We start from the raw sequence: 14047 nt of genomic DNA on the forward strand, positions 1-14047 counted from the left end.
AATCCAATGCTGGTAAAGAAATCAAATGTGCATTTAAACGCAACAAGCAAGCCGTAAAGCAATGGATGCAGGCAAACAAACGAGGAATAGCACATACAACACCACGATTAGATCATCGGGTCGCATACTTTGGAATTAATAAGAAATAATTATTCAGTCTAAAGAAATAAGAAGTAAAATGTCTAAGTATTTCTCCAAATGTGCACACTCATTACAATAAACGGGAGCAGACACGAATAGTTATGTATGTCTCGTTATTTTATTTAAAATTGATAAGCTGTCTAACATATGATATATTTTGATAATACGAAATGCTAAAAAAATAATATAACACCAATCGACAATATCTGTTATTGTTATTTTTACAAGTAAATTCATGTGTAGGAGAAAACAAAGCAGCTGTCAGTCCATACTATATTGAGTGGCCATCGTAGTGGTGCAACCTGAACGATGTTTTCCCTACTTCCGGTCAAAGCCGCCATTTTGTGAAATAGGCATATAGGTGACGCTGGAGCACGCGGCCATTGTCTCTGTTCAACAAAACAAGTATATATATACACATACGCATATTTTTCCTCAATCAATCACCGAATACAAGGTGCAATTCGATGCCAACTGACCCTTCTCTCTGGTTTCATGTTTGTAAGGAAAATTAAGGGGGAAATTACGATAGCATTTCAGCCAAACATTCATTCGTGCCACGCTGCTTTTCTTTGAACGAAAAAAAACCCTCTGCTCCCCCTACACAATTTCTTCTCCTGTTATTTTATGCTTAAAACAAGCAAATAAATCTGACTACAGGGTAAGAAAAAATTCGTGAACTTTTCCCATAAACACTTAATTCAAGAAAAATTGTCCCACCCCACTGGCCATTTTTTATCCACAATACACATTCGATGTCTGCAGGCACCATTGTCTTTGTTCAACGCAAACAATTCTGTTGCGTTTTTCTTTGAACGAAGTGCTCCGCCTAGATAATTTGACCCATATTCACATGGGTTTGTTTCTCGTTTTTTTTCTTTGAGAACAATCTATATAGCGCCTTCCACAATCGTTTTGGTGTTAGCTTTACGTAAAATAGAAACACAGAAAAGTACTGAGCGATGGAGAGACCACGAACGCGGAACGTATTATGGACCACGGACTGGCAAACAAACTGGCAACCACGCACTAAAGAAGCAAACTCTGATTTTAAACTCACCTTATTTGTCCCCGGAAAGCGCCAGAGTCGATGCACGGAGTGGACGGAACAAGCCTCGCTTCCATAGCCGAAGGTCAAAAATCCATTTAAACGTGTAGTCCCCGGTGTCCACTCGATCTCACCCAAAAAGCCGAGAAGCGATACCGCAATGGCATCCGGAGAAGGCGCTGGCTGTCGGGATGGAGGTTAGCGGGTCAGAGGTCCGGCACTGAAGGTCTGCGTTCATTATTCACCGTGTGCATTTCACTCTATATCCACTTTCTAATGTATAGCACTTGATAAGGATTAACAGTTTAAAAACAGAAATGCAAGACATCAGAAAATACATTTATTTTTTACTTTCATAACATGAGAGGTGTCATACAATAACAAATATGAGCTTTAAAATCACATTCCTAAGTTAAAAATATACATAAAAATAGATATATGGATCATTACACAAATCACTACTCAAAGGACCTATGTTAAATAACTGCTTCAATATTAATTAACAATAACATTTGGCCAAGGCAGTCCTTGTAAATAGACATATAAATAGACAAATAAAATCATGACATATATGCCGTAGAGCCTGAGATAGAGAAAAATAATAAGGAATTCTGCTTTTACTACCATCTCAGAAATATTGCCAGAATTAGAGGTTTTGTCTCAAGACAGGACTTAGATAAACTTGTTCATGCTTTCATCACCAGCAGGGCCGATTATTGCAATGGTCAATGGATTTAAAAAGTACTGTTTCTTGTTTAAAAACCACTTCATGGCTACAATACATGACAGATATGCTAATCGAATATGAAACCGATTACTCGGATCAATAGGGTCAGGTCATTTAGAAAAAACAAGGGTTCACTCAAAACAAGGTGCCTCAGCATTCAGTTATTATCAGCTTTCAGAAGAGATCAGATGTGCTTCAACAGTAGACACTTTTAAATCTAGATTAAAAACACATCAGTTTAACTTTGCATTTACTGAATGATTTAAAACAGTACGAATAAAACAGTACAAAAGAATAAAACAGTATGAACCTTACCTGTTATAAAGGGAATGAAGCTTACGGTATGGTGCTTACCTGCAGAAATAAATAAAGTACAATAAGAACACACAGAACTTCAATTTTCAAAATTATTTTAACATTAAATGATGATTATTTTACTGGTTTACCTGTTTGTGATTACCACAGGATCCCGTCACCTGGCTGCGGTCTTCATTTGGTGAACGGTTCTTCACTCATAATTGACCTATACAAGAAATAGAGAAGAATAATAAGCAATTCTGCTTTTACATGTAGATGTGTGCCCCAAGAACACAGACACACCGGCTCCAAAAAGTTTAAACAGTACACATTTCTGTTATTTTAATGTGGCAAATGTGTCAGCTTTAAAAGAAGCATACATTACCTTTTAAAGAGGAAATACCTTTTGCATGAAATACCTTTACTCCCAGCATAAGCAAGCAATTTTCAAAATGCTTTTAAAAGTAAATAGTGATTATTTTACTTGTTTACCTGTTTGTGATTACCATGGAATCCTGTCACCATCATTTTTAAGCTTGTAAAGCAAATAATGAAATATTGACTTAGTAGGAAAAAATATTTTGGAAGTATCGTGATAAATGATGAAGAAAATATTTTGCAAAGTGATGGTTAGCACACGGTTGATGGTACCTATTAAATTCCATCATATTTTTTTATTCCTACTATGGAAGTCAATGGTGACTATCTGCTGTGGGTTTACCATCATTCCTCAAAATACCTTCTTTTGTGTTACTCAGAAAAAAACTAATCCTCGTGTTGTTGTAAGCCTGTATGCATGAGTAAATGATGACAGAATTATCATCATAAATTGAAATATCCCTTTAAACTGTATTTCCCCCCTTAAACCTAAACTTATTTTCCTACAGCAAGTCATTTAGGTAATCAAGAAAATACTTTACCCGTTGTCTTTGTGAGTTAAACAAATACAGCTACGCTTCCAGGTCTGTCGACGTTGCTGTGGTTTTTCGACAGCTGTAGTATGAAGGGTAGCGAATGAATGAATACATTGCAAAAAATCATTTCTTACTTGTTATTTCGAACTGTTTTAACTATACAAATATCTAGAAAGTCTTAAAATAAGATGCATTTTTTGATGAGCAAAATGCCCTAAGAAAATAAACCTAGCCTTTAGGGAGAAAAAACTCAGAATTTGGGCTTAAAACAAGCAAATAAATCTGCCAAAGGGGTAAGAAACAAATCTAGATATAAACACTTAATTCAAGAAAAATTGTCGTAGCCCATTGGCAGATTTGTTGGCTTGTTTAATGTACATGCATGTACAATATTTCAATTTGTCTTGTATTTATTAGCATTTTGTATTGCCCAACGCTGTCTAGGTTGTTTAACTGTTGTCATTTTCTTATAAAAGCCTTTATAATTTATTAGTTTGGATGATTGCCATTCCCGAGAACCTCTTATATTGGAAGTAAAAGAATCATCTAAGCATTATTTTGTGCTCTTAGACATGTAGCCGTTTGATTGTGGTTCTATTTAATGGCTAGTCTATTCGTTTGGAATGGTCAAACGGCTATTAGATTTTCACTGACAGCCCAAATTAAGCCTTGTTTTAGCCTAGACACTTATTCGCTGTCTATTAAAAGTTATGTAGTCGTTGAATAGCCGCTTTTTTGATGACTAATGTATTCTTGGGCCGTGGTTAGACGTCTCTTGGATTTTACGTAAAACGACAAGCGAATCTATTTTTAACACAAAGGTCAGGGGAGAGCGCGAACGCAGTGCCCCACTATCAGAAATTTTGCAGTCGAGATTCCCACATTTGGGGAATTCGCAAAGGGTCAGCCCAACCGGAGTGCAATGGCTGAGCCTCGCCCTGGGTGAACCACCTTCATGATCATGGTGTCTCCCCTGCCAGGTAAGTATGAGCGACACCCTTTGAGGCCAGACGGCCGCATCTTCCTGTGACCGATCACATCGACGGCGCCCCCGGAGGCCGTCCGACTAACATTTCATTTACTGTGTGTGACCAGGTGGAAAGCGCACGAAGCCACGTCTGAGACCAAACATTCTTCGAGATCTACCCTGTTTTTATTCCGTTTCCAGCCCGGTTGAACCGTGTAGAGTGAAATATGTGAAACAATTTAAATCAAATGGATTTAAATTGCGCATTCAAATATATGGTTTCGTTATTACAAAGTAACTTTACGTGGAATAGAAACAAAGAAATGTACAGAGCAATCAAGAAACAACGAAAGCATAGCAATTTTAGAACGTGGATAAATAAAAACACAGGGCTCAATGACTTACCCGTTGTCGTTGTGAGTTAAACAAGTACAGCTATGCTTCCAGGTCTGTCGACGTTGCTGTGGTGTTTCGACAGCTGTAGTATGAAGGGTAGTGAAAAAAGTTTTCAGGTGTTTTTAACATTCCAATCGGTCTCGTTCGCTTTTGTTGCGCCTTCAGCTGTGTCGAGGATGTTTAATTCGTCCTCGTATCACCTCCGCAAACTTGTAAAGAAAATAATTAAATACATTACAAAAACATTTCTTTATCAGCGTGTTCATTTCCACGCAAGCTTTTCGTTAAACCAATAAAGCCAACGAAACCACAGCAATTTTAAAACACACGGATTAGAAAAAACACCGTCACTCACGCACAAAAGAAGCAAATTCTTTTTTTATACTTGACTTATTTATCCCCGAGATGGGGAGCGCACCATTCATGGAAACACTGCAATACCATGTTGATGCATGGAGTGGAAGGAGCAAGCTCCGCTTCCATTTCCGAAGGTCAAAAATCCATTTAACATATAGTCCCCGGATAGGAGACGTATCAGACATTAAACTGATAAGAACAGATACTACACTTGATCTTAGCCAAAAGGCCGAGAAGCGATACCGGAATAGACGCAGCCAAAGGGGGAGCCGGCGAAGGCGCTGGCTTTTGGGGTGGAGGCTAGCGGGCATTTAACTCTATACGTTCTCATTGTATAACCCAGAGGTAGAACGTTGAGCTAGCAAATCAGAAGTTCATGTTTTAATGCAGGATCTGATCCACGCTCATGAGAGAGAGAGAGAGAGAGAGAGAGAGAGAGAGAGAGATAGAGAGAATTTAGAATTTTCAAAAAACCTTTATTACAAATTAAAACATTTTCATAACCTCAAATCAGAAAAAACAAAGAAAAAAATATATATAGTAACGGAAATAACAAAAAAATAAGCCAACATAGGAGCAAAGAACAAATCATCTTCAATAACCAGACACAGAGCTCCTCCATAATACCAAATCAATTCAAAAGAAAGAAGATCATTCATTGCTTTAAAGTATCTAAAACCAATAAGGATTCTAGATTTAACTTATTTTAAAAACTGCTAATGTATCATGGCTTCCAGGTCTGTCAACGTTGCTGTGGTTTTTCGACAGCTGTAATATGAAGGGTAGAGTGAAAAAAAATATTTAAGTGTTTTGAACATCCCAATTTGTTCGTTTACTTAGTATTTTCTTAATGTTTTCGAGTTAAAAAATAATTCTTAAATCGAGATACATTTACTTAATAAGCAAAGTGGCTTAGAATTTAAGTCTTGTTTACTGAAATAAATTCTAAAATGTAATAGGTTAAGGCTTAAAACAAGTAAAAATATCTGCCAGTGGGGTAAGAAAAATAAACCTAAATTGAGTTTATTATTGAATTAAGTTGAAACTAGAATTAAGTTTATTTTTCTTACCCCGCTGGCAGATATTTTTTATTTGTTTTAAATATAAACCTGTTGATTTTTATAATTTATTTCAATTATTTTACAAAGTATGCGATCTGATTTTTTTAATCGCGGTGTTTCTTTTATTCCTCGTTTCTTTTCCGTGCATTTGCTTTATTTATTTATTTTTGCTTGTTGCATTTAAATGCACATTTGATTTGTTGCCACATTATTATGTGTTAATGTATTTTTTAACATGTTTATCAACAAAAAGTGCGTTATTATAATTAATTATATAGCTGTGAAATATATACAAGAATTCCCAGCAAAAACAAAACGTTTTTATAACAATTTTCTATTACAATACATAATATCTTAAGCCACTTTGCTTACCAAGTAAATGTATCTCCATTTAAGCATTGTCAGATATTCACTAGAAAACAAGACAAAAACAGTAAGTAAGATATTAATTTACTTTTTTCTTTCAAACATAAATTTACAGACGGCTGGAAATTTTTAATAAAATAACTAGCCATACCTATTCGGGTCTGCTCCCGTTTGCTGTGATGACGGGGGACTTAGTCCAAAGCACATTTTGAGGAATACTTACACATTTTACTTCTTATTTCTTTGAAATTAATTATGCATACACTATGGATTAAAAATGTCCCGACTGCGAACCTGATAAAACCCAGGTAAAAAGCAAATACAAATAAACCATTTTGATTTAGCAAAAGTTTACAAATAAATGCACTCCTTGCACACAACAAGCACGTCTAGTTACCATTCATATTTTGCGTGATTTAAGTTTCGTCGCATACATTTTGGAAGGCACACGATAAAAACAAAATAAGGCTTTTAATGTATGCCGACCTCATTCTCCGTTGAGGGCTTATCAATCATAATAAACGCTGTTAACTCTTCTCATTGAATGGTCTAAATCCAATGCTGGTAAAGAAATCAAATGTGCATTTAAACGCAACAAGCAAGCCGTAAAGCAATGGATGCAGGCAAACAAACGAGGAATAGCACATACAACACCACGATTAGATCATCGGGTCGCATACTTTGGAATTAATAAGAAATAATTATTCAGTCTAAAGAAATAAGAAGTAAAATGTCTAAGTATTTCTCCAAATGTGCACACTCATTACAATAAACGGGAGCAGACACGAATAGTTATGTATGTCTCGTTATTTTATTTAAAATTGATAAGCTGTCTAACATATGATATATTTTGATAATACGAAATGCTAAAAAAATAATATAACACCAATCGACAATATCTGTTATTGTTATTTTTACAAGTAAATTCATGTGTAGGAGAAAACAAAGCAGCTGTCAGTCCATACTATATTGAGTGGCCATCGTAGTGGTGCAACCTGAACGATGTTTTCCCTACTTCCGGTCAAAGCCGCCATTTTGTGAAATAGGCATATAGGTGACGCTGGAGCACGCGGCCATTGTCTCTGTTCAACAAAACAAGTATATATATACACATACGCATATTTTTCCTCAATCAATCACCGAATACAAGGTGCAATTCGATGCCAACTGACCCTTCTCTCTGGTTTCATGTTTGTAAGGAAAATTAAGGGGGAAATTACGATAGCATTTCAGCCAAACATTCATTCGTGCCACGCTGCTTTTCTTTGAACGAAAAAAAACCCTCTGCTCCCCCTACACAATTTCTTCTCCTGTTATTTTATGCTTAAAACAAGCAAATAAATCTGACTACAGGGTAAGAAAAAATTCGTGAACTTTTCCCATAAACACTTAATTCAAGAAAAATTGTCCCACCCCACTGGCCATTTTTTATCCACAATACACATTCGATGTCTGCAGGCACCATTGTCTTTGTTCAACGCAAACAATTCTGTTGCGTTTTTCTTTGAACGAAGTGCTCCGCCTAGATAATTTGACCCATATTCACATGGGTTTGTTTCTCGTTTTTTTTCTTTGAGAACAATCTATATAGCGCCTTCCACAATCGTTTTGGTGTTAGCTTTACGTAAAATAGAAACACAGAAAAGTACTGAGCGATGGAGAGACCACGAACGCGGAACGTATTATGGACCACGGACTGGCAAACAAACTGGCAACCACGCACTAAAGAAGCAAACTCTGATTTTAAACTCACCTTATTTGTCCCCGGAAAGCGCCAGAGTCGATGCACGGAGTGGACGGAACAAGCCTCGCTTCCATAGCCGAAGGTCAAAAATCCATTTAAACGTGTAGTCCCCGGTGTCCACTCGATCTCACCCAAAAAGCCGAGAAGCGATACCGCAATGGCATCCGGAGAAGGCGCTGGCTGTCGGGATGGAGGTTAGCGGGTCAGAGGTCCGGCACTGAAGGTCTGCGTTCATTATTCACCGTGTGCATTTCACTCTATATCCACTTTCTAATGTATAGCACTTGATAAGGATTAACAGTTTAAAAACAGAAATGCAAGACATCAGAAAATACATTTATTTTTTACTTTCATAACATGAGAGGTGTCATACAATAACAAATATGAGCTTTAAAATCACATTCCTAAGTTAAAAATATACATAAAAATAGATATATGGATCATTACACAAATCACTACTCAAAGGACCTATGTTAAATAACTGCTTCAATATTAATTAACAATAACATTTGGCCAAGGCAGTCCTTGTAAATAGACATATAAATAGACAAATAAAATCATGACATATATGCCGTAGAGCCTGAGATAGAGAAAAATAATAAGGAATTCTGCTTTTACTACCATCTCAGAAATATTGCCAGAATTAGAGGTTTTGTCTCAAGACAGGACTTAGAGAAACTTGTTCATGCTTTCATCACCAGCAGGGCCGATTATTGCAATGGTCAATGGATTTAAAAAGTACTGTTTCTTGTTTAAAAACCACTTCATGGCTACAATACATGACAGATATGCTAATCGAATATGAAACCGATTACTCGGATCAATAGGGTCAGGTCATTTAGAAAAAACAAGGGTTCACTCAAAACAAGGTGCCTCAGCATTCAGTTATTATCAGCTTTCAGAAGAGATCAGATGTGCTTCAACAGTAGACACTTTTAAATCTAGATTAAAAACACATCAGTTTAACTTTGCATTTACTGAATGATTTAAAACAGTACGAATAAAACAGTACAAAAGAATAAAACAGTATGAACCTTACCTGTTATAAAGGGAATGAAGCTTACGGTATGGTGCTTACCTGCAGAAATAAATAAAGTACAATAAGAACACACAGAACTTCAATTTTCAAAATTATTTTAACATTAAATGATGATTATTTTACTGGTTTACCTGTTTGTGATTACCACAGGATCCCGTCACCTGGCTGCGGTCTTCATTTGGTGAACGGTTCTTCACTCATAATTGACCTATACAAGAAATAGAGAAGAATAATAAGCAATTCTGCTTTTACATGTAGATGTGTGCCCCAAGAACACAGACACACCGGCTCCAAAAAGTTTAAACAGTACACATTTCTGTTATTTTAATGTGGCAAATGTGTCAGCTTTAAAAGAAGCATACATTACCTTTTAAAGAGGAAATACCTTTTGCATGAAATACCTTTACTCCCAGCATAAGCAAGCAATTTTCAAAATGCTTTTAAAAGTAAATAGTGATTATTTTACTTGTTTACCTGTTTGTGATTACCATGGAATCCTGTCACCATCATTTTTAAGCTTGTAAAGCAAATAATGAAATATTGACTTAGTAGGAAAAAATATTTTGGAAGTATCGTGATAAATGATGAAGAAAATATTTTGCAAAGTGATGGTTAGCACACGGTTGATGGTACCTATTAAATTCCATCATATTTTTTTATTCCTACTATGGAAGTCAATGGTGACTATCTGCTGTGGGTTTACCATCATTCCTCAAAATACCTTCTTTTGTGTTACTCAGAAAAAAACTAATCCTCGTGTTGTTGTAAGCCTGTATGCATGAGTAAATGATGACAGAATTATCATCATAAATTGAAATATCCCTTTAAACTGTATTTCCCCCCTTAAACCTAAACTTATTTTCCTACAGCAAGTCATTTAGGTAATCAAGAAAATACTTTACCCGTTGTCTTTGTGAGTTAAACAAATACAGCTACGCTTCCAGGTCTGTCGACGTTGCTGTGGTTTTTCGACAGCTGTAGTATGAAGGGTAGCGAATGAATGAATACATTGCAAAAAATCATTTCTTACTTGTTATTTCGAACTGTTTTAACTATACAAATATCTAGAAAGTCTTAAAATAAGATGCATTTTTTGATGAGCAAAATGCCCTAAGAAAATAAACCTAGCCTTTATGGAGAAAAAACTCAGAATTTGGGCTTAAAACAAGCAAATAAATCTGCCAAAGGGGTAAGAAACAAATCTAGATATAAACACTTAATTCAAGAAAAATTGTCGTAGCCCATTGGCAGATTTGTTGGCTTGTTTAATGTACATGCATGTACAATATTTCAATTTGTCTTGTATTTATTAGCATTTTGTATTGCCCAACGCTGTCTAGGTTGTTTAACTGTTGTCATTTTCTTATAAAAGCCTTTATAATTTATTAGTTTGGATGATTGCCATTCCCGAGAACCTCTTATATTGGAAGTAAAAGAATCATCTAAGCATTATTTTGTGCTCTTAGACATGTAGCCGTTTGATTGTGGTTCTATTTAATGGCTAGTCTATTCGTTTGGAATGGTCAAACGGCTATTAGATTTTCACTGACAGCCCAAATTAAGCCTTGTTTTAGCCTAGACACTTATTCGCTGTCTATTAAAAGTTATGTAGTCGTTGAATAGCCGCTTTTTTGATGACTAATGTATTCTTGGGCCGTGGTTAGACGTCTCTTGGATTTTACGTAAAACGACAAGCGAATCTATTTTTAACACAAAGGTCAGGGGAGAGCGCGAACGCAGTGCCCCACTATCAGAAATTTTGCAGTCGAGATTCCCACATTTGGGGAATTCGCAAAGGGTCAGCCCAACCGGAGTGCAATGGCTGAGCCTCGCCCTGGGTGAACCACCTTCATGATCATGGTGTCTCCCCTGCCAGGTAAGTATGAGCGACACCCTTTGAGGCCAGACGGCCGCATCTTCCTGTGACCGATCACATCGACGGCGCCCCCGGAGGCCGTCCGACTAACATTTCATTTACTGTGTGTGACCAGGTGGAAAGCGCACGAAGCCACGTCTGAGACCAAACATTCTTCGAGATCTACCCTGTTTTTATTCCGTTTCCAGCCCGGTTGAACCGTGTAGAGTGAAATATGTGAAACAATTTAAATCAAATGGATTTAAATTGCGCATTCAAATATATGGTTTCGTTATTACAAAGTAACTTTACGTGGAATAGAAACAAAGAAATGTACAGAGCAATCAAGAAACAACGAAAGCATAGCAATTTTAGAACGTGGATAAATAAAAACACAGGGCTCAATGACTTACCCGTTGTCGTTGTGAGTTAAACAAGTACAGCTATGCTTCCAGGTCTGTCGACGTTGCTGTGGTGTTTCGACAGCTGTAGTATGAAGGGTAGTGAAAAAAGTTTTCAGGTGTTTTTAACATTCCAATCGGTCTCGTTCGCTTTTGTTGCGCCTTCAGCTGTGTCGAGGATGTTTAATTCGTCCTCGTATCACCTCCGCAAACTTGTAAAGAAAATAATTAAATACATTACAAAAACATTTCTTTATCAGCGTGTTCATTTCCACGCAAGCTTTTCGTTAAACCAATAAAGCCAACGAAACCACAGCAATTTTAAAACACACGGATTAGAAAAAACACCGTCACTCACGCACAAAAGAAGCAAATTCTTTTTTTATACTTGACTTATTTATCCCCGAGATGGGGAGCGCACCATTCATGGAAACACTGCAATACCATGTTGATGCATGGAGTGGAAGGAGCAAGCTCCGCTTCCATTTCCGAAGGTCAAAAATCCATTTAACATATAGTCCCCGGATAGGAGACGTATCAGACATTAAACTGATAAGAACAGATACTACACTTGATCTTAGCCAAAAGGCCGAGAAGCGATACCGGAATAGACGCAGCCAAAGGGGGAGCCGGCGAAGGCGCTGGCTTTTGGGGTGGAGGCTAGCGGGCATTTAACTCTATACGTTCTCATTGTATAACCCAGAGGTAGAACGTTGAGCTAGCAAATCAGAAGTTCATGTTTTAATGCAGGATCTGATCCACGCTCATGAGAGAGAGAGAGAGAGAGAGAGAGAGAGAGAGATAGAGAGAATTTAGAATTTTCAAAAAACCTTTATTACAAATTAAAACATTTTCATAACCTCAAATCAGAAAAAACAAAGAAAAAAATATATATAGTAACGGAAATAACAAAAAAATAAGCCAACATAGGAGCAAAGAACAAATCATCTTCAATAACCAGACACAGAGCTCCTCCATAATACCAAATCAATTCAAAAGAAAGAAGATCATTCATTGCTTTAAAGTATCTAAAACCAATAAGGATTCTAGATTTAACTTATTTTAAAAACTGCTAATGTATCATGGCTTCCAGGTCTGTCAACGTTGCTGTGGTTTTTCGACAGCTGTAATATGAAGGGTAGAGTGAAAAAAAATATTTAAGTGTTTTGAACATCCCAATTTGTTCGTTTACTTAGTATTTTCTTAATGTTTTCGAGTTAAAAAATAATTCTTAAATCGAGATACATTTACTTAATAAGCAAAGTGGCTTAGAATTTAAGTCTTGTTTACTGAAATAAATTCTAAAATGTAATAGGTTAAGGCTTAAAACAAGTAAAAATATCTGCCAGTGGGGTAAGAAAAATAAACCTAAATTGAGTTTATTATTGAATTAAGTTGAAACTAGAATTAAGTTTATTTTTCTTACCCCGCTGGCAGATATTTTTTATTTGTTTTAAATATAAACCTGTTGATTTTTATAATTTATTTCAATTATTTTACAAAGTATGCGATCTGATTTTTTTAATCGCGGTGTTTCTTTTATTCCTCGTTTCTTTTCCGTGCATTTGCTTTATTTATTTATTTTTGCTTGTTGCATTTAAATGCACATTTGATTTGTTGCCACATTATTATGTGTTAATGTATTTTTTAACATGTTTATCAACAAAAAGTGCGTTATTATAATTAATTATATAGCTGTGAAATATATACAAGAATTCCCAGCAAAAACAAAACGTTTTTATAACAATTTTCTATTACAATACATAATATCTTAAGCCACTTTGCTTACCAAGTAAATGTATCTCCATTTAAGCATTGTCAGATATTCACTAGAAAACAAGACAAAAACAGTAAGTAAGATATTAATTTACTTTTTTCTTTCAAACATAAATTTACAGACGGCTGGAAATTTTTAATAAAATAACTAGCCATACCTATTCGGGTCTGCTCCCGTTTGCTGTGATGACGGGGGACTTAGTCCAAAGCACATTTTGAGGAATACTTACACATTTTACTTCTTATTTCTTTGAAATTAATTATGCATACACTATGGATTAAAAATGTCCCGACTGCGAACCTGATAAAACCCAGGTAAAAAGCAAATACAAATAAACCATTTTGATTTAGCAAAAGTTTACAAATAAATGCACTCCTTGCACACAACAAGCACGTCTAGTTACCATTCATATTTTGCGTGATTTAAGTTTCGTCGCATACATTTTGGAAGGCACACGATAAAAACAAAATAAGGCTTTTAATGTATGCCGACCTCATTCTCCGTTGAGGGCTTATCAATCATAATAAACGCTGTTAACTCTTCTCATTGAATGGTCTAAATCCAATGCTGGTAAAGAAATCAAATGTGCATTTAAACGCAACAAGCAAGCCGTAAAGCAATGGATGCAGGCAAACAAACGAGGAATAGCACATACAACACCACGATTAGATCATCGGGTCGCATACTTTGGAATTAATAAGAAATAATTATTCAGTCTAAAGAAATAAGAAGTAAAATGTCTAAGTATTTCTCCAAATGTGCACACTCATTACAATAAACGGGAGCAGACACGAATAGTTATGTATGTCTCGTTATTTTATTTAAAATTGATAAGCTGTCTAACATATGATATATTTTGATAATACGAAATGCTAAAAAAATAATATAACACCAATCGACAATATCTGTTATTGTTATTTTTACAAGTAAATTCATGTGTAGGAGAAAACAAAGCAG

General features: G+C 35.8%; 4 non-coding genes across 4 annotated transcripts; all 4 read right to left on the minus strand.

The window, feature by feature from the left end:
* Window positions 1-3950: 3950 nt before the first annotated feature.
* LOC135753536 (U1 spliceosomal RNA) lies at window positions 3951-4115 on the minus strand. The gene has a single exon (XR_010533706.1). It is a non-coding gene; the product is annotated as a U1 spliceosomal RNA (small nuclear RNA).
* A 782-nt stretch (window positions 4116-4897) lies between these two features.
* On the minus strand, window positions 4898-5088 carry LOC135753463 (U2 spliceosomal RNA). The gene has a single exon (XR_010533650.1). It is a non-coding gene; the product is annotated as a U2 spliceosomal RNA (small nuclear RNA).
* Window positions 5089-10776: 5688 nt separating this feature from the next.
* Window positions 10777-10941, minus strand: LOC135753537 (U1 spliceosomal RNA). Its single transcript, XR_010533707.1, has one exon. It is a non-coding gene; the product is annotated as a U1 spliceosomal RNA (small nuclear RNA).
* Window positions 10942-11723: 782 nt separating this feature from the next.
* On the minus strand, window positions 11724-11914 carry LOC135753464 (U2 spliceosomal RNA). Its single transcript, XR_010533651.1, has one exon. It is a non-coding gene; the product is annotated as a U2 spliceosomal RNA (small nuclear RNA).
* Between the last annotated feature and the right edge of the window lie 2133 nt (window positions 11915-14047).

This window comes from Paramisgurnus dabryanus, chromosome 9, assembly GCF_030506205.2.
Source record: "Paramisgurnus dabryanus chromosome 9, PD_genome_1.1, whole genome shotgun sequence".
Lineage (NCBI taxonomy): Eukaryota > Metazoa > Chordata > Actinopteri > Cypriniformes > Cobitidae > Paramisgurnus > Paramisgurnus dabryanus.